Consider the following 21,374-nt stretch of genomic DNA (forward strand, 5'->3'; position numbering starts at 1 on the left):
GCAAATAACAAGGGACATATGGCTGGGATGTAAGTTAGAATAACTCCAAACCTGCCCAATCTAGGCTCACAGCTTGTTAATAAAATACAAGGATTGTATGTCTTTTGTACAGGCTAGCTTGAATATGTAATTCCTTTTATAGGCAAACATAAGAATTGCTTAGCAATCTAGGACTCTGCTTGGCTTGGGCTATGCACACATACCACACTCCAAACAATATGCCTATGCAATCTGTAAGGAACCTAGGACCCCCATTTGTATTGAGCTATGCACACAGCCATCTCTAAAGAATTGAGGGCTGGAGAGATGGCTCAGTGGTTAAGAGCACCGACTGCTCTTCCGAAGGTTCTGAGTTCAAATCCCAACAACCACATGGTGGCTCACAACCACCCATAATGAGATCTGACTCCCTCTTCTGGTGTATCTGAAGACAGCTGCAGTGTACTTAGATACAATAATAAATAAATCTTAAAAAAATATTTTAAAAGAATTGAATAAGTTGTTCCACTCTTAACAACCATTGAACTTGGACAGTTTCTATTCAAAGATGTTGCAACTACATCTTGTAAGAGGATAGTAAGATTGATATAACCTGAATTAATTTTGGGTGCATGGGTAACAAGATGAAAGTATGTACTCTGGGTGAACTTTTAGGGAGTAAACCCCTATTTGCCATCTTATGCCTATGTATAATTGGGTACACATATCAAAAATCAGGTGCATTATGGAAAGAACGTGCACCGTAGGAAAGAGGTTATTATGCCCAGATCCGAGGGTCCCCAAAGACCACTAGGAGTTGAACTCTAGTATGCAAAGACAAAGAGTCTTTATTCAAGCTCGAGCTTGGACCCTCAGGCCCCTCTGATGAGCAAGGTAGCACAGAAGGCCCCAAGCATCTAAGGTTCAGCCCTTTTATTTCAGTTACAGCAGGGTGAGTGGCTTATCAGCTTGGCAGTTACATGATTGGTTAACAATTATTTCAGTTGGCTTAAAGAATTTATATCTATCTATAACGTCTGGAACATTAGGTATTTTCCTGCTGGTGAACCATGTTTAGGGTGGTTCCTTCCTGGAACAGTTTGTGGTTTTCTCAGTAATTAGGGTTGAACCTGAGGATAGGGCCTAGTGTATAATAAAATGGAAGCCTGGTTACAAGATGGAGTTTGTCTTGTCAAGTTGGGGCCCTTCAAGGTTACATAACACTCTGTCAGTCTAGATAAAGAATCACCTATGCAACCTTTAGCAACCAAATTCCTCCTTCTCTTAATTCCATAAAAGGAAATGCCAGACAGTCCTTGGGGACCTTTAGTCAGTGGCCCACAGTCACTATTTTAACCACATTCCTTCTTTCTCTTCTATACTATCACTTTGCTTTGGATACAATTTTGTACTTTGCAAATCTGTATCTGATCATTTCAATGCTGTGAATAAGATGTCATGAACCTGGCAGCACTAAGCCCAGACTCTGACCACCAGGAACAACTACACAGCTGTGAAGAAAAGAACCAAGCCAACGGGCTGGTGGAGAGGGGTGGGTGGGTACAGGGAAAATGGAGAGCAGGTCCTGCTTGTGAATGTGACATTCATGACCAAAGGTTCATGACCTTTAAAGATAACCATGTCTCTATCCTCTGCTGTAGGCTGAATTACCACACAAGTTTTCTTGATGGAATAGAGGTCTTTGTGATGCGGTCTGGTGGCCTGATTCATGCACATGTCAAGGCTTGGCCCTGGGAGCTATTAGGCACATGGACTCTGAATGTCCTAAGAGTAGGATGGCTGGTCTCCTCATGCTGATGAGGTTCTATGTGCTTTCTGTGGGACACTGAATGTCCCTTGTATGTCTATTTCTGCATCTTCATCATTGTCCTAATTGTCTGGCAAGTGCGTCAGAATTACCAAGGATTGAAGTGCGAAAATAGAAGAAGCTGCTGTCGGGTAGGGAAACCCTGTGACCAATACTGAGCTGGTAGAGACGCTTTCAAGATCCATCTTCCACTTATGGCCTCACTACCCCATCTGACAGTTTGGATATGATACTTTGAAGGGTGTTTATATAATACCTTTCTCCTGTGAGGCCTTTCCTTACCAGAATGTTTATGAGTTGTAAACCAAAAACCATTGTATTGCTTTGAATAGAAGATTAGCATTATCTCAGATCTCCCAATACAGGAGAATTTCCCATTTTAGTTTGTTACGGCATTTATACCTGGAAAGCTTTTTATATTAGAACACATCCTATATGTGTTCTATTCTTTCTACTCTTTTGCCTGCAAACTCTGGTAAAACATCACCCAGTAGACGGATAGGAAGTAGAGTTCAGATTAGTTTCAAAGAGAACCAGAAAGATGGAGAAGAAGGGAAAGTCAGGGAAAAAAAAAAGTAGAGCCTAGCAGAAGGCAGGGGAGGAGAGCGTAAAAAATACACATAGATAAGGAAAGGAAAGGAAAAGTGCAAGATATTTGTCACAATATGAACACAAAAGAAAGTTCCAGCCTCACATTCTAATATTTTTCTCTTTAAGCGTCATCAAAAAGTCAGACAAAGGGCTAAAGATGCAGCGTCAAGAGGTAAAGTTCCAATGTCCCCTGACTCCCCGCCCCGGGAGAGCTCCCACAGTTCCTCTTCTCTATGACCTTGCCCAGTGCCAAGTGCTCTAACTTCTGAGGTTCCAGAGCCACTAACTGGTGACATTTACAACGGACTGATCTTGATGGGAAATGAGAAATTAAGAATGTTAAAAAAAAAATTCTCTGCCTTACTCCCCTGATAAGAAAGAATTGAGGCGTCCTTAACTGTCATTTACTGAGTTTATGACCCTATGGGATTCATTTCACCTATGGGTTTATCAATAAAATAAGCACACTATTAATTATCCCTACAGGGGACAGTGCGTTGTAAATGGTGGTGCTCTACCCAGACAAGGCACAGAGCACCAAGTCTAGGAGCTCAGCTTCCTGTTACTGTAGAATCCCACATAACACTGTGTCCTGATTCCTCAGCCAGGAGACTTTCCCGAGAAGAAGCTGAGAAGCCATGGGAGCTGCTCTCTATCATGAAAAGGTGACTTCTTGATCTCTGTATCTAAACTCTGACAATTTCTTGGTCTGATCCAGGCCAGGGGTGAGGAAAGGGGTAACTGAGGGAAGGACAGACACAGGCAGGCAGGTTTGCCAGCTGAGAGGGCTGCCAGGGCAGAGATGGGTCACAGCTCAACAGGGAAGAGCCACCCCACACCCAATCTGTATGTTAGGGTCTCAGCAGGTCTGAATTTCAGAACGGACTCACGCATGCTCTGTAAAGGACATTGCTAGGGTTGCACCCAGACACCAACCTGTCAAGAGAGGGAATTCAGCATAAAGAGGTCACCATGTCATATGGTCTTCCTGCTGCTCCCTTCCAAAGGCAGAGCCCTGGGTTTGGCTGGACACTGCTGCTATTACCTCCTGTCTGTCCTCAGAGTGGGGGAGCAGTTGTTGGGATGCCATCTTCCCATCATCTTACCCTCTACTTCATTTCTGGAGAGCACAAAAGATTCCCAAGAGTTTCTGGATACAGCAGCACCCCATGCTTTGAGTGAGGACCTCATTTCCTACAGTGTAGGGTTAGAACTTTGGGACTGGAGAAAAGGGCCCAGAAACCTCCAGACACAGTCTTCCAAAGAGACAGACAAAGTTCGTTCATTAATGGTTGTCTTATTTTTCTCTTCCAAGCCAAAGCTGGGTCCCCAAGCAGGGAAATGTGCGGCAGCTCCTGTGTTTAGATCCCAGCTGCCAAATCTGTGAGGCTGCGACTGAAGAGATTCAGCAGTTAGTGCAGAGTGAGAAAAGTCAGCTCTCCCCTGCTTTTTTGGGACTGAACCAGGGTTCTGCTCACTCTGCACACCTGGAGACGTTACCCATGTCTTTTGAACAGAATATGGAGCTCTGTTCCAGGCACACCAGACCTCATCCACGGGTGCCTGGAAACCAAACACTAACACAACTAACGGGACACTTAACACAGTTGACCAACACATTCGGGGTTCAAGAATGCTGGACTGATCGTCTCCAGCTAGACCAAAATTTTCATCTCGCCAACATGCCCATGGTCTCAGAGACTGTGACTTCTTCAAGGCTCAAGGAACCTATGGTTTTAATGATTGAGGAAACAATAGTGCAAAGCAAAGCAAAGCTTGACCAGGAAAGCCAAGACCTTCATCACGTGAAGCCCTCTGTGTCTTTACTACCCCTGGACCCAAGCTTGACACATACTATGTCCTTACATATGGACTCAATGCTGTCTTCCCATCTGCCATTACTTAGTCCTAAAGTCCGTGGGCTTCTTGAACTACAGGTAAAAAAATGCATACATTTCCAGAAGTGGGGTCTTCCGAGACGTGTGGAGGAGTCCCTGAGGTAGCTCATGCCAGACCCAACATTATTTCGTCGATCTCGAGAAAATCCATCTTCCTGCACTCTGAGCAGCAGTTCTAAGGTCATTGAGGACAGAACTGGGNATCGTTTCCCACAAGACCAGCAGCTTGTATTCGGCAGGCCAGCCCGTCCAGACCTTCTGGGTTTCCAAACGGCCTGTTATAAACCTGCAACAAGGAAGGCCCTGGCACCAAATTCATACTTGCTTGCCCTCTCATGAAGGTGAACATCTAAGGAATTTCTATCCACTCCCCAGGGCAAAAGCTAATGACTCAGGGGACAATCTTCAGAGTGAATATTATAGCCACTTATTCTGTGGCCTTCCATCTCTTCACAGTGAGTCCTTGGATGTTACTTACTTGAGTTCTCAAGGTACCTGCAAGAAAAAGGATATGTCCAAGCCCTCCACAGATACTCAGCCCTCAGGGGTACTCTCGGGCCTTTTCTTACCCAAAACACCATGTAAGTCAGCCTATCCCTCTTCCCCGACCTCTCTGAATGGCAAGACTCCCTGTGAGCGTGAAGGAGCACAGATTACTGTCCCGTTCCTGTCGCTGGCTGAGTGTGAAGCACTGGAACGCCACCTCCTAAAGAAACAACTCAGCAAGCTTCAGTGGGGCCTGCCAACACTCCTCCTCCAAAACCAGCGCCGAATGCTGTGTGAAGCACCCAGTGAGGCTAAGACAGTAAAAACTTCCTTGGCAAGGAAGCCCTTTTTACATCCCACCAGGGACATCTTCCCAGAGCACACAGTTAGGCTGCTGGAATTCCACCTGCAGAAGCAGCTGATTCACCTCCGCTGGGGGCTGCCCCAGAGGATCCAGCGCTCCATGAATATGCTGCTCTCCTCAACAGACCCGCAGTCCCTGCCCTGTGGCAGCAGTAGCTTACCCAATGTGAGCATCTCACAGCCCGGGAAACCAGAGGCCAATGGGCCTGGGGACATGTTCTCACTCACAGCGGGCAAAGGGACAATCCCCATGCCACACTTGTTTGCCAAGACAAGGGAAATGTTGAAAAGCCATGTTGATTCCAAATGTGAACAGATCCAGGAGGGCAAGGTCCCGGCCCAAGTCTGGAAATCTTGGGAATGCAAAATTCCTGGAAGCTTAGCAACAGTGGCTCCCTTCCCTTGGATTCCACAAGGCCAATGCAGGAAGTTACAGGCAGAAAGTAAAAGTGACCCTGACTTACTTCACAAAGTTGTTCCCTGGAAACCAAAGACCCTCAGCCAGGAGACACAAACCTTATCTGGTACTCTCTTTGAACACTGTAAGAAGCCCCAATCCCTGCCTAAGGAAACCATTAAGAAACTGGAGACAACTTTACATCATAAGTATCTGGCCTTCCTGTCAGGCCTGCCTGCCCTTTACTGTGTAGCTCTCTCTAGGCCTGCATCCCCAGCAGTCACTAGCCAACCTAGACTCAGAGAGAAGATGCCCAAAGCTGTCAAAAGCCCATCAAATGCTCTGACTCAAATAACCCCACTTGAGCCCTGCACTCAGGATGACAGTGGGGTGTCTGCGGACACTGCAGAAGAGTTCCAGCCTGGAGCAGAGGCAGACAGAAGGACAGAGAAGGTGCCTGCAGAGAGTCAGCCTCCCCCATGCAGACCCTACCCAATAAACACACATATCTTGGCCAAACTGAATTTCCACCTGAAAAAAAAAGATCCTAGCAATGCAGTTTGGGATTTCTGAAAAGGAAAAGAGAGAATACAAGGAGCTGGGTACAGCCGACCTAGAGAGCGAATCCATCCAGGAATTTCTCAGAAGTCTACACATGTCAGAGAGCACACTGCTTCAGGAACAGCCTGTCGCATGCCCATCTCTGCCAGCCCCAAATGCAAAAGGGGTCCACCCTAAAAAACAGCCAGCTTCTGCAGTACAGGATGTGTGTCAGGCGCAAAGGCCTCCTCCTTCCAAAGCAGTGCCCCATAGTTCTGCCCAGCAGAGCTCCAAGGCCTCGCAATCCCAAAGGGATAAGACCCAAGTCTGTGTTGACATGGAAGCTGGAGGGAAAAGGTTCAACCTAGAGAAATCCAAAGTCGTGGGGGACCTTGGAGAAGGGGACGCAGGTCTTGGGTTTTCCCTGGTCAGTCAAAAGACACGCCAGGATGGAGAGCAGGAGAAGAGGCTCCTGCACAGACCACTCCAGGGCTCCTCACAACAGGGTCACACCTTTCATCTTGAGGATGCCTGTCCACACAGTCCCCGGGAGTCCCCTGAGCTCCAGTTCCCAGACCCACCTCCAGAAGTCTTCATGGAGACAGACTCTGAGCAGGACATGTGTTATTAGACGCGTTCTCACGCCCGGCCAGGAAGAACACCACAGACCAGAATCTTCTGCGGCAAAGCTTTATTGCTTACATCTTCAGGAGCCAGAGTGTAAGAAGCAAGAGCGAGCGAGAAGCAAGAGAGAGAGAAAAGCAAGAGAGAGAGAAAACGAAACCCCGTCCCTCTTAAGGAGCATTCTCCTTCGCCTCGGACGTGTCACTCCCTGATTGGCTGCAGCCCATCGGCCGAGTTGACGTCACGGGGAAGGCAGAGCACAAGTAGTCATAAGATACCCTTGGCACATGCGCAGATTATTTCTTTACCACTTAGAACACAGCTGTCAGCGCCATCTTGTAACGGCGAATGTGGGCGCGGCTCCCAACATCTCCCCCTATCCTTTTAATAAGAGCAAATAGGCCACCCATATTAATGAGAGTGGAGATAGAGGTCAAATCCCCAGTGTGTAGGTAAAGGAGCCATGTACAGGATTAGCTCTTAGGCTCACAGGCTTTTACCCAGAGCAACCCTGACCTGCTCCCGTGTCGTTTTGCCTGGGGGAAGGGAACTAGGACACTGAACCTTCATGAAAGATGACATGTCTCCCTAGAATAGGCTCATATATGCCGCAGAGCCTTTCCATTGCAGTGTTTAGCCTTGCAACTCTCTCGGGCTGCTGAAGCACACTCACTGTATCCCGTGCAATGAGTCTAGCCTCATGGGATATAAGAGCTGAGTGGCCAGCGACCTATTGCCTAAGCATAGATAACCATATATCAGGGGGAGCTCCATGTTCTAGTCCTGCAAGCGCCTGGGCAATAACCACCTTGTCTCTCCTAGTTTGGGCCTTAAGCTTACAGACCAATCAAAGAAGGAACACTAATCCACAGCAAAGTGTATCTCCAAATAATATTAATCCCACCCATTTTTTAAAGAAAGAAAATGCTGAGGAGATCCAATTGGGTAATCCTTTGGTCAGCGACAGGTCCAAGCGCGTGGAGTTGACCTGAAGTCTCAATTCCCGAAGGATCTGTTCAAATTCAGCCATCCAATTCTGTAACATATACTGAAAAAGACTTTTTGACAAATTAGCTGTCCTAGTAAATTTAACATACTGAATGGAAATAACACACAATCCCGGAAACTTTTGTTCACATCCCTGCTGAGTTATTTGTCATAATACATCTAGTTGTATCTGGACAAGATCTATGAGTTGATTAACCAGCATGAGACCTCTCTGTATCTTGACATTAGCTGAGGCCTGTTCATCTATGACTGTAGTCACTGAGGCTGACAAAGTGTTAATGGTGTCAGTCGTCTGGACCTGTCCAGACAGAGCCAAGGCTGTCTGAATTAAGGCTAAACCCAGTTCCCAGTTAGTGGGTAAAAAAGCAGGAGGATACTTGAGCATTATACATCACCGTCATTGGGAGTGGAAATATCGACATTATCCCCCAACGCTGCTCTCTCATTGGACAAAATAAGGCCCAAATGCTGCATAATATCCCTTCCCCAGAGGTTAACCGGGAGTGGGAGCACATAAGGTATGAATTTCCCTTGCTGTCCTTCAGAGGATTCCCACGTCAAGGCAACGGAGCTTATAGTGGGACATGATTGATATCCTAGGCCCTGTAATGAATGAGATGACTCTGTGGTGGGCCATGCTTTGGGCCACCAATGTGTAGAAATTATACTTTTATCTGCTCCGGTATCAAGGATGCCTTCAAACTCTTTTCCGTTGATCTTAAGGCAGAGCTTAGGTCTATTATTCAAAGATACAACCAAATAGGCAGAATCATTTCCTGAGGAGCCCATCTTCTTTATCTCAGGTCCTGCAGATTTTTCCCTGGTATTATCAGGGAGGAGCAGCAGCTGAGCTATCCTATCTCCTTTACTAATAGAAAAAACGCCTTTAGGGCTTGAGCACAGGACCTGTATTTCAGGGGAATGTTGACAATCCATAACTCCAGGGTGGACTACTAAGCCCTGTAAGGTGAGTGAACCCCGGCCGAGAATAAGGCCCATGGTTCCCGGGGGCAAGGATGGTATAGGCTCCACTGGCACCGGCTGAATACTCATTTGAGGCATTAGTAGGAAGTCGGAGGCGGCACGCAGGTCCACCCTTGTGGGTCTTCCTGGGTCCTGACAAACCGGTTCCCATATCTTTGAGGGCCCTGGGACCGAGGGCCCGATGACCCGTTTTTTGGCACATAAGCTGATTGACTATCAGGTGGGGGAAGAATTCTGCCCTTTATATCCCTCACAGAGCGACACTGGTCGGTTCTATGATAACCCTTGCCACACTTAGAGCAAAGAGTGAGAGTCCCTCCCTGTTTATCTGGAGCTCTGCAATCTTTCTTAAAATGCCCAGGCTTTCCGCAGTTAAAACATGTCCTCTGATCATTTCTGCTCATGGAGCGGTTCTGAGATTGGAGGATGGCGGCCGCTAAGCCTGCATTGGTGAGAGGTCCCCCAAGCTCTCGACAGACCCTGAGCCAGTCTTGTAAGCCTTTGTTCTTTCTTGGGGCTATGGCCGCTCGGCACTCCTTTGTGGCTTGCTCATAGATTAGCTGTTCTATCAGAGGCGCAGCTTGTTCTGACTCTCCAAAAATACGCTCTGCTGCCTCTGTCATTCTGGCCACAAAATCTGAGAAGGATTCCTGAGGTCCCTGGATTATCTTTGTTAACTGACCAGTGGTTTCACCTGCTCGAGAGAGCGCCTTCCAGGCCCTAATAGCCGTGGAAGAAATCTGGGCATAAGCTCCCCAATGGTAGTTTGTCTGATCAGCAGAATAAGCTCCCTGACCCGTTAACAAGTCAAAAGTCCAATCTCTCTGCTCTGGAGTCAAAGCAGCTGCGTTTGCTCGGGCCTGCGCTTGTGCAGCTTCGTGCCAAAGCGCTCTCCATTCCATATATTTGCCCATACTAGGGAGAGCGGCTTTTACAACCGTTTGCCAGTCAGCAGGAGTTAGTGCCATGCCGGCGAGCCTGTCTAACTGCACCAAGGTAAAATTAGCATTGGTTCCATATTTACGGACCGACTCGGCAATTTCTTTAATTTGTAAGTATTCTACCGGAGCGTGGACACGCCCACCCTCGGCTCCTTCAAAGACCGGAAATGCCTGTTGTATTTTCCTTTGTTCCTCTCTGGGAATGAATGAGTCTGCGCACTGCCTCTCTGCGCACTGCCTCTCTGCGCATTGCTGACGCACTACGCAGGGCGGGGACTCCGCATAGGGCGGACCTTGAAGCCGACTGCCCTGAGGCCAATCAGCAAACTGGCCTTCGCCAGCCGCTTTTGGCTTTTTTCTTGACCAATTAGCTGGCTGGTAATGGGCTGCTTCTTCCTCCCAGTCTGTTTCCTCAGAGGAGAATTCTTCATCTGCTTCAGAACTACTAAGAGCTGGCTTCCTGAGCTCATCTAGTGACGAGTATCTCCTAGAGACCTCCGCTAATTGATCTTTCTTCTTTTCCCTTTTTCCTCTTTTTCTTCTAATCTCTCTCCAGGTATTCCTACCTAACCTTAACTTTTCCTCGGGTTCAAGACCCTTGGAAAGGCCTGTATACTTATTTTGTGTACCATATTTTCTCTTTGCTCCTACTCTCTCTCCCCGCTTTACTTCTGATAGCTTGTCCTGAATTTCATCTAGAATCCGCCCTATCTTAACCACTTGATAACATGTGAAAAGGAACAAAAGGGCTCCTAACATTAGAAAAAATTCAAGGCCAAACATTTTCCACTTTACTTCTGATAGACTGTCTTGAATTTCGTTAGAAAGTTCAAGGCCAGGCTTACCTCGTAAAGCTGTACTCACTGGTACTCTCGTTCCCCAGCTGAAAAGTTCTGAATTCATACAGTTGAATCCTTCTTAACAGTCTGCTTTACGGGAACCTTTATTACCGCGACCCGCAGTTCTGGTTCTGGAATGAGGGATCTTCCTTGCGCCAGTCCCGAGTTTTTTCTCGTCCCGGATTTCGGCACCAATTGTTATTAGACGCGTTCTCACGCCCGGCCAGGAAGAACACCACAGACCAGAATCTTCTGCGGCAAAGCTTTATTGCTTACATCTTCAGGAGCCAGAGTGTAAGAAGCAAGAGCGAGCGAGAAGCAAGAGAGAGAGAAAAGCAAGAGAGAGAGAAAACGAAACCCCGTCCCTCTTAAGGAGCATTCTCCTTCGCCTCGGACGTGTCACTCCCTGATTGGCTGCAGCCCATCGGCCGAGTTGACGTCACGGGGAAGGCAGAGCACAAGTAGTCATAAGATACCCTTGGCACATGCGCAGATTATTTGTTTACCACTTAGAACACAGCTGTCAGCGCCATCTTGTAACGGCGAATGTGGGCGCGGCTCCCAACAGACATGGAAGACAGTCAAAGCGAGGAATCCATTGTCCCAGATCGTCCTCTGAGAAGTCAGTGATGGCCTCCTTATTAACTGCTCCCCATATTGTAGACAGTAAGCTCCGGCCTCGCTCCCGGCAGCTTGGCTCTGTCTCAATATTAGGCAACTCCCGCCATTGCCCTCGGCACTGTCCTAGGTTGGCTTATGCCACTCACCACAGAAACCTACCCTAGCTCCCAGGGTTTACTTCAGAAATGCTCTTCTGGTATTGGAGACCGCCCTGCATGGTGACAGTTTCTAGGCTCCCCAACCTCTGTATCCCTTTAAGAGCACAGCATTGTCATTTTCTTTGATGAACAGGTAGGGACTGCACTACCCAAAATGTATTTTCTATCTCCGAATGAGTTGTCTGTCGTCTTTGTCTCTGCTGTACATTATTAAGAGAAGGTATGAAGGAAATAAAAATGCCCTCATCCTGGGAAGGAGACTTGAACTTACTTCAGACAAGTCAGTTTTCCTTACCCCAACCTAGAATGTGAATTAAACACTTGACCAGAAAGGAAGTCTCTCGTGTATTATACAATAAAGATAAAGATCAGGCTTGAGTTCCTTCACCAAACTCTGCCTGGCTCATATTTTGGGGCCAAAGGTAAAGCGATAAGGGAAAAATTGTGATGTTCTCAATTTAATTATGAAAGTCAAGGGCTGGAATGAAAAAGAAGTAAAAGAAATTAGTGACGGCAGAGAACCATCAAAAAAGATTCTTCACGGTTTGGGACCTTTCCATCCCTTCACAGTGAGTCCTTGGATGTTACTTCCTTGAGTTCTCAAGGTACCTGCAAGAAAAAGGATATGTCTAAGCCCTCCACAGATGCTCAGCCCTCAGGGGTACTCTCGGGCCTTTTCTTACCCAAAACACCATGTAAGTCAGCCTTTCCCTCTTCCCCGACCTCTCTGAATGGCAAGACTCCCTGTGAGCGTGAAGGAGCACAGATTACTGTCCCGTTCCTGTCGCTGGCTGAGTGTGAAGCACTGGAACGCCACCTCCTAAAGAAACAACTCAGCAAGCTTCAGTGGGGCCTGCCAGCTCTCCTCCTCCAAAACCAGCGCCGAATGCTGTGTGAAGCACCCAGTGAGGCTAAGACAGTAAAAACTTCCTTGGCAAGGAAGCCCTTTTTACATCCCACCAGGGACATCTTCCCAGAGCACGCAGGAAGGCTGCTGGAATTCCACCTGCAGAAGCATCTGATTCACCTCCGCTGGGGGCTGCCCCAGAGGATCCAGCGCTCCATGAATATGCTGCTCTCCTCAACAGACCCGCAGTCCCTGCCCTGTGGCAGCAGTAGCTTACCCAATGTGAGCATCTCACAGCCCGGGAAACCAGAGGCCAATGGGCCTGGTGACATGTTCTCACTCACAGCGGGCAAAAGGGACAATCCCCATGCCACACTTGTTTGCCAAGACAAGGGAAATGTTGAAAAGCCATGTTGATTCCAAATGTGAACAGATCCGGGAGGGCAAGGTCCCGGCCCAAGTCTGGAAATCTTGGGAATGCAAAATTCCTGGAAGCTTAGCAACAGTGGCTCCCTTCCCTTGGATTCCACAAGGCCAATGCAGGAAGTTACAGGCAGAAAGTAAAAGTGACCCTGACTTACTTCACAAAGTTGTTCCCTGGAAACCAAAGACCCTCAGCCAGGAGACACAAACCTTATCTGGTACTCTCTTTGAACACTGTAAGAAGCCCCAATCCCTGCCTAAGGAAACCATTAAGAAACTGGAGACAACTTTACATCATAAGTATCTGGCCTTCCTGTCAGGCCTGCCTGCCCTTTACTGTGTAGCTCTCTCTAGGCCTGCATCCCCAGCAGTCACTAGCCAACCTAGACTCAGAGAGAAGATGCCCAAAGCTGTCAAAAGCCCATCAAATGCTCTGACTCAAATAACCCCACTTGAGCCCTGCGCTCAGGATGACAGTGGGGTGTCTGCGGACACTGCAGAAGAGTTCCAGCCTGGAGCAGAGGCGGACAGAAGGACAGAGAAGGTGCCTGCAGAGAGTCAGCCTCCCCCATGCAGACCCTACCCAATAAACACACATATCTTGGCCAAACTGAATTTCCACCTGAAAAAAAAGATCCTAGCAATGCAGTTTGGGATTTCTGAAAAGGAAAAGAGAGAATACAAGGAGCTGGGTACAGCCGACCTAGAGAGCGAATCCATCCAGGAATTTCTCAGAAGTCTACACATGTCAGAGAGCACACTGCTTCAGGAACAGCCTGTCGCATGCCCATCTCTGCCAGCCCCAAATGCAAAAGGGGTCCACCCTAAAAAACAGCCAGCTTCTGCAGTACAGGATGTGTGTCAGGCGCAAAGGCCTCCTCCTTCCAAAGCAGTGCCCCATAGTTCTGCCCAGCAGAGCTCCAAGGCCTCGCAATCCCAAAGGGATAAGACCCAAGTCTGTGTTGACATGGAAGCTGGAGGGAAAAGGTTCAACCTAGAGAAATCCAAAGTCGTGGGGGACCTTGGAGAAGGGGACGCAGGTCTTGGGTTTTCCCTGGTCAGTCAAAAGACACGCCAGGATGGAGAGCAGGAGAAGAGGCTCCTGCACAGACCACTCCAGGGCTCCTCACAACAGGGTCACACCTTTCATCTTGAGGATGCCTGTCCACACAGTCCCCGGGTCTCACTATGTAGCCCTAGCTGACTCAGAACTAACTCTGTAGGCAGGTCAACCTCTAACTCTAAGAGATCTACCTGTCTCTACCTCCAGAGAACTGGAATTAATGGCATACCACCATGCTGACCCTTCTCCCTCCTTTAAATCTGGTTTGTAACTTCTATCCTATTGCCTGTCGTTAATGGGATAGCCTTGGATTCATGTGTATATCCTGATCTCAACAACTTGGTCAGGTCTTAAATATCCACAAAAGGAGGGTCTTGCCCAGTGGCAGAGCACTAGCCTCACATATGAAGGCTTTTGATTTGCTCTTGAGTTCTATAGGGAAAAATTCAGAACACCAGTGACCCCAATACTTGAGAATGTTCAGAAGTTAATTATGGCAAAGATAGGTGCATGCCAGAAACTGTTCTCAGGGACAGACTCTCTTTTAAGATCTACCAAAGTCAGGTGTGAGTTCACGACCCTCTTTAGAACCCCACCTACCACACATCACATGAAAAGCCTCAGTTTACCCAGGGTCCCATGCCTGCAGACTACTGACCCCCTACAGTCTGACATAGCAGGTAAAAGGGAACAACAAACTAGGCAGACATGCCTGATCCAAGTCACCCTTAGGGAACCATCAAAGTCCCAGGTGCCCCAGAAGGGGGCCCTGGCACAGGCATGGTTCCTTTTATAGCTCTATGGCAAGCTTAAATGTTAGCTGCAAGCCCAGCCTTACAGCCATACTCCTAATCAAACTCCAGCCTCATTCCCAGAAAGAGAAGGGTGGTGTGGTAAATGCCAACAAGGTGCTTGAATGGCCAAATGAGCACAGAAGGCTTTGGTGTTCCTTCTCCCTTGGACCTGGATGGCCACCTGCCCTGCTTGGATAGCTCTGGAGAGACTTACAGCCTCACACAGGGAACCTAGAAAGCAGCCCAGCAGACTCTCCCCATATCAGAGCAGAATTGCACATAACCATATATCCCTCCCTGAATTGTCTTAGAAGTTCAGAACCAACCTCCAACATACAATGTAAACTCCTTGGCTGATCCTAACCTCAAACCCAAATTCAGTGCCCGACTCCATTCTGTCTTCAAAAGACCAATCCAACATATGCCAGCCTTTAACAGCAAGAATCACAACCCAGTTCAAAACCCCACACTAACATCAGCAGGATCCTTCCCTGTGCTGGCCATAACCCTATTCTAATCTGCTCCCCCAAACCCGTTTTTTGTTTGTTTACTTGTTTGTTTTGTTTTGTTTTATTCTGTTTTTTTTTTTTTTTTTTTTTTGGCATGGAAAACTTTATGTGCCAAGATTGTTAGCCACACTAAGAGCAGCAGAGAGGATGACTCCTCTTCCTCTCATCTGTCACCTTCACTGCATAGGTAATGAGTTCACTGGAGAGAGCAAAGTAGCTGCAGGTCTCTTGGGAGAAAAACAAGACTTTCAATAGCCTTTTGGAAGAGAATGATAATTACAGTAAGATGTAGCTAAGTGTCCTGGCTAATTTACTGTCAACTGAACACAAGCTAGAGTCATTTGGGAAGAACCCTCAATTGGGAAAATGCCTCCATGTTAGTAAACAGCACTCCTCCATGGCCTCTGCATCAGCTCCCGCTTCCAGGTCCCTTGAGTTCTTGACCCAACTTTCCAGGACGATGGACTACAAGCTACAGGATGAAATAAGCCCTTTCTTTCCCGAGGTTTCTCTTGGTTGTGTGGTTTTACCATAGCAACAGAGACCCTGTCTAAGATGCTAGGTAAAAATGCTAATTAGAATAAGGTTGTGGGGAGAGGGGGCAGGGCAACATGTGAAACTAATTGAGTACTACAAGATGTTGAGAAAAGAGGACAGAAAGAAATATCCCATGCTGAACCAGAACTGGTTATGTGTGCTTTGACTCATTTTGGCAGAATACATGGTGAGATACAGTTTCTATCATGAGATGGGTCCTACTATGAGACAGGACCACAAAATAAAGAGGGAAAAGAAGGAAGGGGCTGGGCGGGGAGACAAGAGGAGCACATGGATATTAAAGGGTGACCATTTGGGACTGGACAGCCATTTCCTATGAACTTCCCTGGGGAGGCCCTCCTCTCCCAGCTTCCCTCAGCTGCCTCTGGGTAGGGCTGGTGCCTTGTGGACTTTTCTATCCACTTTGGCGTGTCCATTGGTGAGCAGGTTCTATTTAGGAATGTATATGTACACACATGTATGTGCCTGCAGGAGCCAAAAAAGGAGGCCACGAAACTGAAGAAGAACAAGGAAGGGTTATGGGAGGGTTTGGAGGGAGGAAGGGAGAAATGTAGTTGTATATTAAATATATTGCATTATATTATATTACACTCTCAAGACTGTATAAAAATAAAAAGGGTGGTTGACTTATGAAGGCTCGGTCCGAGTCAATTTATTAACCCACTCATGAATTAACATGTCAGTGGATTAATAAGTTGTTGCTTGCATGTTTTGTTATAGCCACGCTCCTTGTGCTCAGCTTGCTCTGTGTTACCATGGCCATCACAGATGTCAGGCAGATGCTGCCACCAGGCTCCAGAACCTTGAGGAAATAGATGATTTCTTTATAAGTTTTCCTCATCAATTATGTCATCTGTGGCATTCTTATGGCAACAGAAAATGGACTATTCTATGATTATAGGAAATTATAGGTCACAACAAATGATAAAGCTTCTGGAATATAACAGAGAATGTCTTCATTATGACTTAAGAAAAGCTGTGCCGCAGATCTAGCCCAGGGACCCCGCATACCAGGCAAACATTCTCCCATGGAGTTGCATCTCCAACCCTTTCATTAGGAATTTCTCGATGGTAAACAAAATTCCTTTAAAAATTACAGAGCACTAATCCTAAAATGAGATTGATACATTGGTGCATTTTAAACATCAGGGTTTCCTTTTAAAGAGTGGTGTGGTGGTTTGAAAAAGAGTGACAGCCCCTACCCCCCCCCACACACACACACACAGATTCACACATTCGGAAGCTTAGCCATCAGGGAGAGTAGTTTCCAAAGGAATGACCTCAACAAACAAAGGAAGCCTGAAGGTTTTATCTGGGGGCCTACCCACAGTCACATAAGAAAACACATTAGGAACAAGCATAGTCTATGGATGCTCACGTTCCTGAATAGTTACAGTTTAGCATCATTGTCTTTGTTAAGGTTTCTACTGCTGTGGTAAAGACCCGACCAAAGCAACTTAGGGAGGAAAAGGCTTTATTCAGCTTACACTTCCAGTTAATAGTCCATCACTGAGGGAAGTCAGGCCAAGAACTCCAGCTGGACAGGGACCTAATACAGCAGGAACTGGTCAGAGGCCATGAAGAGGTGCTGATAACTGCCTTGCTCTCCATGACTTGCACAACCTGCTTTCTCATACCACCCAGGACCACCTGCCCAGGAGTAGCACCATCTACAATGGGCTGGTCCCTCCTGCATCAATAACTAAGCAATACAAAGCCAAGCAGCTGAAACAGTTCTGAAATTGATCCATCCTCGAACCAAACACCTTTATTTACAGAGGAAATCAATATGAGCAGGTTATTAAGCGCTTTGAATAGGCACTTCAGTGCACTATGTTCTTCGGGAAGGATCATCTATAGTGTGCCTGCCTCCATAACAAAAATAGAAAAGATAATGTGGTTTTGATTTTCTTGTGAATTTGTGGGTTTTTCAAGACAGGATTCCTCTGTGTAAACTTGGGTGTCCTTGGAAATTGCTGTGTCAACCTGGCTAGCCTCAAACACAGATCTGACTGCCTTTGCCTCTCTAGTACTGGGATTAAAGGTATATGTCACCACTGCCCAGCCTATTCTAATTTTTTAATGGAATTTTTCTAAGTAAGTAAGAAATTATATTTTAAGGATCTCTTATCAATTCAGTCCTAGTTTCTGCCTCTGTAAAATTACACATATTATCTACAGTTAATAAATTAACCAACCTGTAACAGTACTTATGCTTGAAAGATCTTTCTTTTTGTAGTTTTAAGAACTTAATTTACATGTACAGGATGCCCTCAGCAGACATTAAATCATGTGTAGAATGTACTCATCTTCAAAACTGCAGGATTATGCATCTGAATAAGTGTGCTGTTGTCAAAGAAGTAAGAAACAAAACAAAATAAAAAACTCAGAACTCCTGCATGATTAAAAAAAAAAAAAAGAAAAAGAAAATAACACACAAGATTGCCTATAGACCAACCTATGGAGTCATTTTCTTAGTTGTAATTTCCTTTTCTCAAATGACTTTAGCTTGTGTCAAGTTGATAAAAACAAAACAAAACCCAACCAGGACAGTTCATGAAAGGACAGTTGACTGGTTTTGGTCATGCTTAGCTCAGCGTTCTGGGCCACAAGTTTAAGAGGTTAAACAGGTAGACACGAGCATTTTAGGGGTATGCTCCACTGGGGTCCTAGGGACGGCTGACAGGGGGGCCTCTTGGCAGGTGACTTAGGGTTTCTCTTGCTGTGAACAGACACCATAACCACTGCAACTCTTATAAAGGACAACATTTAATTGGGGCTGGCTTACAGTCCAGAGGTTTAGCCCATTGCCATCATGGTGGCTTGCAAGCAGACATGGTGCTGAAGAGGTAGATGAGAGTTCAACATTTTGATCCACAGGCATCAGAAAGAGAAGTGGTTGAGCTTCTGAGACCTCAAAGCCCATCCCCTACTCACATACTTCCTTCCTCCAACAAAGCCACACCTCCTCCAACAAAGCCACACCTCCGAATAGTGCCCCACCCCCACTACCCATGGGCCTATGGGGGCCATTTTTATTCATGCCACCAGAGTAGGGTCAATTTTTTTTTAATCCTTTCACTTCTGCACCCTATTGCTCTGGCATAATAAATCCAGGAAACCATAATTTGACATATATTACAAATATATTATAGGATGGAAATGTTTATAATCTCTCAAACTTTAAATCTCTGGCAGAGATCTCTTTCAGTCTTTCAGGACCTCTCTGAAGTTTGTGTGTGTGTGTGTGTGTGTGTGTGTGTGTGTGTGTGTGTGTGTGTGTGCGCATAGGGGGCTAGAGGACAGCTTTGACTGTCAATCTAATGATACTATCCACCTTGTTTTTTGAGACAGATTCTCTCACTGGCCTTGAGCTCACCAACTAGGCTGGCTGGCTAGGGAGTCCAAATGTCTGTCTACCTTTGTCTCTCTGGTGCTGAGATTACAAGTATTTACCACCATGTCCTGCTTTTTAAAATGTGGGTTCTGGGCCTCGAACTCAGGTCCTCCTATTTTATGAGGTAAGGCAACTGCTTTATGGACTGAGCTATCATCTCAGCTCTCATCTGCCAGTCTTTATGGCCAGACATCCTTGACAAGGCTTCTTTTTAAAGCAGGGACTCCTTTAAATCTCCGGTACCTCTGAAATTAGCCAGGGCAGAGGTTATTTTCAACCTCTGCCAGACCTGGGGACCAGTATCAACCTCAGGCTTCAGGCTAACCCCCTTGTGCTTGCTTTCTGATGCATCAAGTTCCTATTTATTTTGTTCTAAGACTCTTGTGGACAACTCAGGGTCCAGGCTCATCCCCTGATTGTGTGAAGTCACTGGAGTGGCTTCCAACTTTGCCCAGAAGCACATGAGCAGTGTAGGGTTAGTGAGATGCTCTTGTGCAGGGGTCAAGCCAGGAAGGCTGCCTCTCTTCATTGACTCTGTGCCAAGTTTACATAAGACTGTTCAGCACAGACTGGAAACAAGACAGATTGTGGGCTAAGAACCCCAGCATGCATTTCTTGGAAATTGGCCTCTGTCCTGGCTGGTTTTATGTTAACTTGACACAAGCTAGAGTCATTAGAGAGGAGGGAGCCTCAATTGAGAAAATGCCTCCATTACATCAGGCTTGTAGGCAAGCCTGTGGGGCATTTTCTTAATTAGTAATTGATGGGGAAGGGCCCCACCCACTGTGGGTGGGGTCACCCCAGGCTGGTGGTTCTCACATCTAGAAGAAAACAGGATGAGGGAAGGCTTCAGGGACCTGAAGAAGATAAGGACTCCACAGGAAGACCACAGAGTCAACTAACCTGGACCCTTGGGGGCTCCAGAGACTGAGCCACCAACCAAAGAGAGAGCATGGGCTGGACCTAGGCCCCCTGCACATGTGTAGCAGATGTGCAGCTTGGTCTTCATGTGGGTCCCCCAACAACTGGAGTGGGGGCTGTCCCTGACTCTGTTGCCTGCCTGTGGACTTTGTTCCCCTAACTGGACTGCTTTGTTTGTCCTCAGTGGGAGAGGATGCACCTAGTCCTGCAGTTACTTGATGTGTGTGTGTGTGTGTGTGATACCCAGGGAGGGGCTCCCCTTCTTAGAAGAGAAGGGGAGGAGAGGAGGGAGTGAGGGAAGAATCTGTGACTGGGGAGGGGTCCTGTAGAGTGAATAAATTAATTAATAAATAAAAATTAAACTGGGCTGGTGAGATGGCTCAGCGGGTAAGAGCACTGACTGTTCTTCTGAAGGTCCTGAGTTCAAATCCCAGCAATCAACATGGTGTCTCACAACCATCTGTAATGAGATCTGACACCCTCTTCTGGTGCGTCTGAAGGCAGCTACAGTGTACTTATATTTACTAAATAAATAAATGTTTGGGCCGGAGCGAGCAGGGACTGAGTGAGCAGAGGTCCTAAAAAATTCAATTCCCCACAACCATCTGTACAGCTACAGTGTACTCATATACATAAAAATAAATAAAATAAATCTTTAAAAAATAAAAAGTAAATAAATAATAAAAATTAAGCTATGGGGAACCACAAAAAATATAAGAAAGAAAGAAAGAAAGAAAGAAAGAAAGAAAGAAAGAAAGAAAGAAAGAAAGAAAGAAAGAAAGCAGGCTGAGCAAGGCATGAGGAGCAAACCAGTAAGGAGCACCCCTCCGTGACCTCTGTACCAGCCCCTGCCTCTGAGTTCTTGCACTGTTTGAATTCCTGTTCTGACTTCCTTCAATGATGAACTATGATGGGGAAGCTCAAGCCAAACGAACCTTTTCCTCCCGAATTTGCTTTGTTCACAGCAATAGTAACCCAAAGGAGGACAGCTTCTAAGCCAAATAAAAGGTTCTCAAACGCATAAGAAATCACAAATCCTGATAGCTGAGGCCACATGAAGTTACTACACAGGCCTCCAGAAAAGGCAGGTGGCTGCCAGGGAGGAGCTGGCAGGGCCCTCAACAACCTCCCTGGGGCTGCTGCTCTTCTGTCTCCCGGCTAAGGAGTTGGAACCATGTGCAGACCACCCTGTGGTGTGGGCTTCTGTGCTGGTTTGTCACTTGCAGGCAGAAGATGTCATTGTGGAGAGCACAGAGGACACAGAGTTCCTGAAGAAAGGTGCCGTTCATACAGTGGACACAGCGAGGCCATTTTGGTTGTGTGTGTGTGTGTGTGTGTGTGTGTGTGTGTGTGTGTGTGTGTGTGTATCATCACATCTGTTCTGCCTTCTGTCTGAACAGGAAACAGGGAGGATGAAGCCTATGACACGCCCCTGTTGACTCTGGCGATGGGGGCGCAGTAAGAGACCCTTACTCATTTGTTTCTAGGAAACAAGTTTAAGGCGGACCCTGCTTCCATTGTCACGCCCGGTGGCGGCCGAGGTTCACAAGCCTTTAAAGAAAGCAGGCAGAAGAGACAGGCAGTTCCTGCAGAGCATTTACAGGA

At 46.8% G+C, this 21,374-nt stretch overlaps 2 pseudogenes across 1 annotated transcript; both read left to right on the forward strand.

Moving 5' to 3' along the window:
- The first annotated feature begins 1,720 nt into the window (after window positions 1-1,720).
- On the forward strand, window positions 1,721-11,589 carry LOC100041536 (annotated as a pseudogene). The gene is made up of 5 exons (XR_003953266.1): window positions 1,721-1,938; window positions 2,525-2,570; window positions 3,003-3,063; window positions 3,714-6,710; window positions 10,973-11,589. The product of XR_003953266.1 is annotated as a protein FAM205A-2-like (transcript).
- On the forward strand, window positions 11,412-13,281 carry Gm2172 (annotated as a pseudogene).
- Window positions 13,282-21,374: the final 8,093 nt, after the last annotated feature.

The sequence above is a fragment of the Mus musculus genome (genome assembly GCF_000001635.26).
Source record: "Mus musculus strain C57BL/6J chromosome 4 unlocalized genomic contig, GRCm38.p6 C57BL/6J MMCHR4UN_CTG3".
Lineage (NCBI taxonomy): Eukaryota > Metazoa > Chordata > Mammalia > Rodentia > Muridae > Mus > Mus musculus.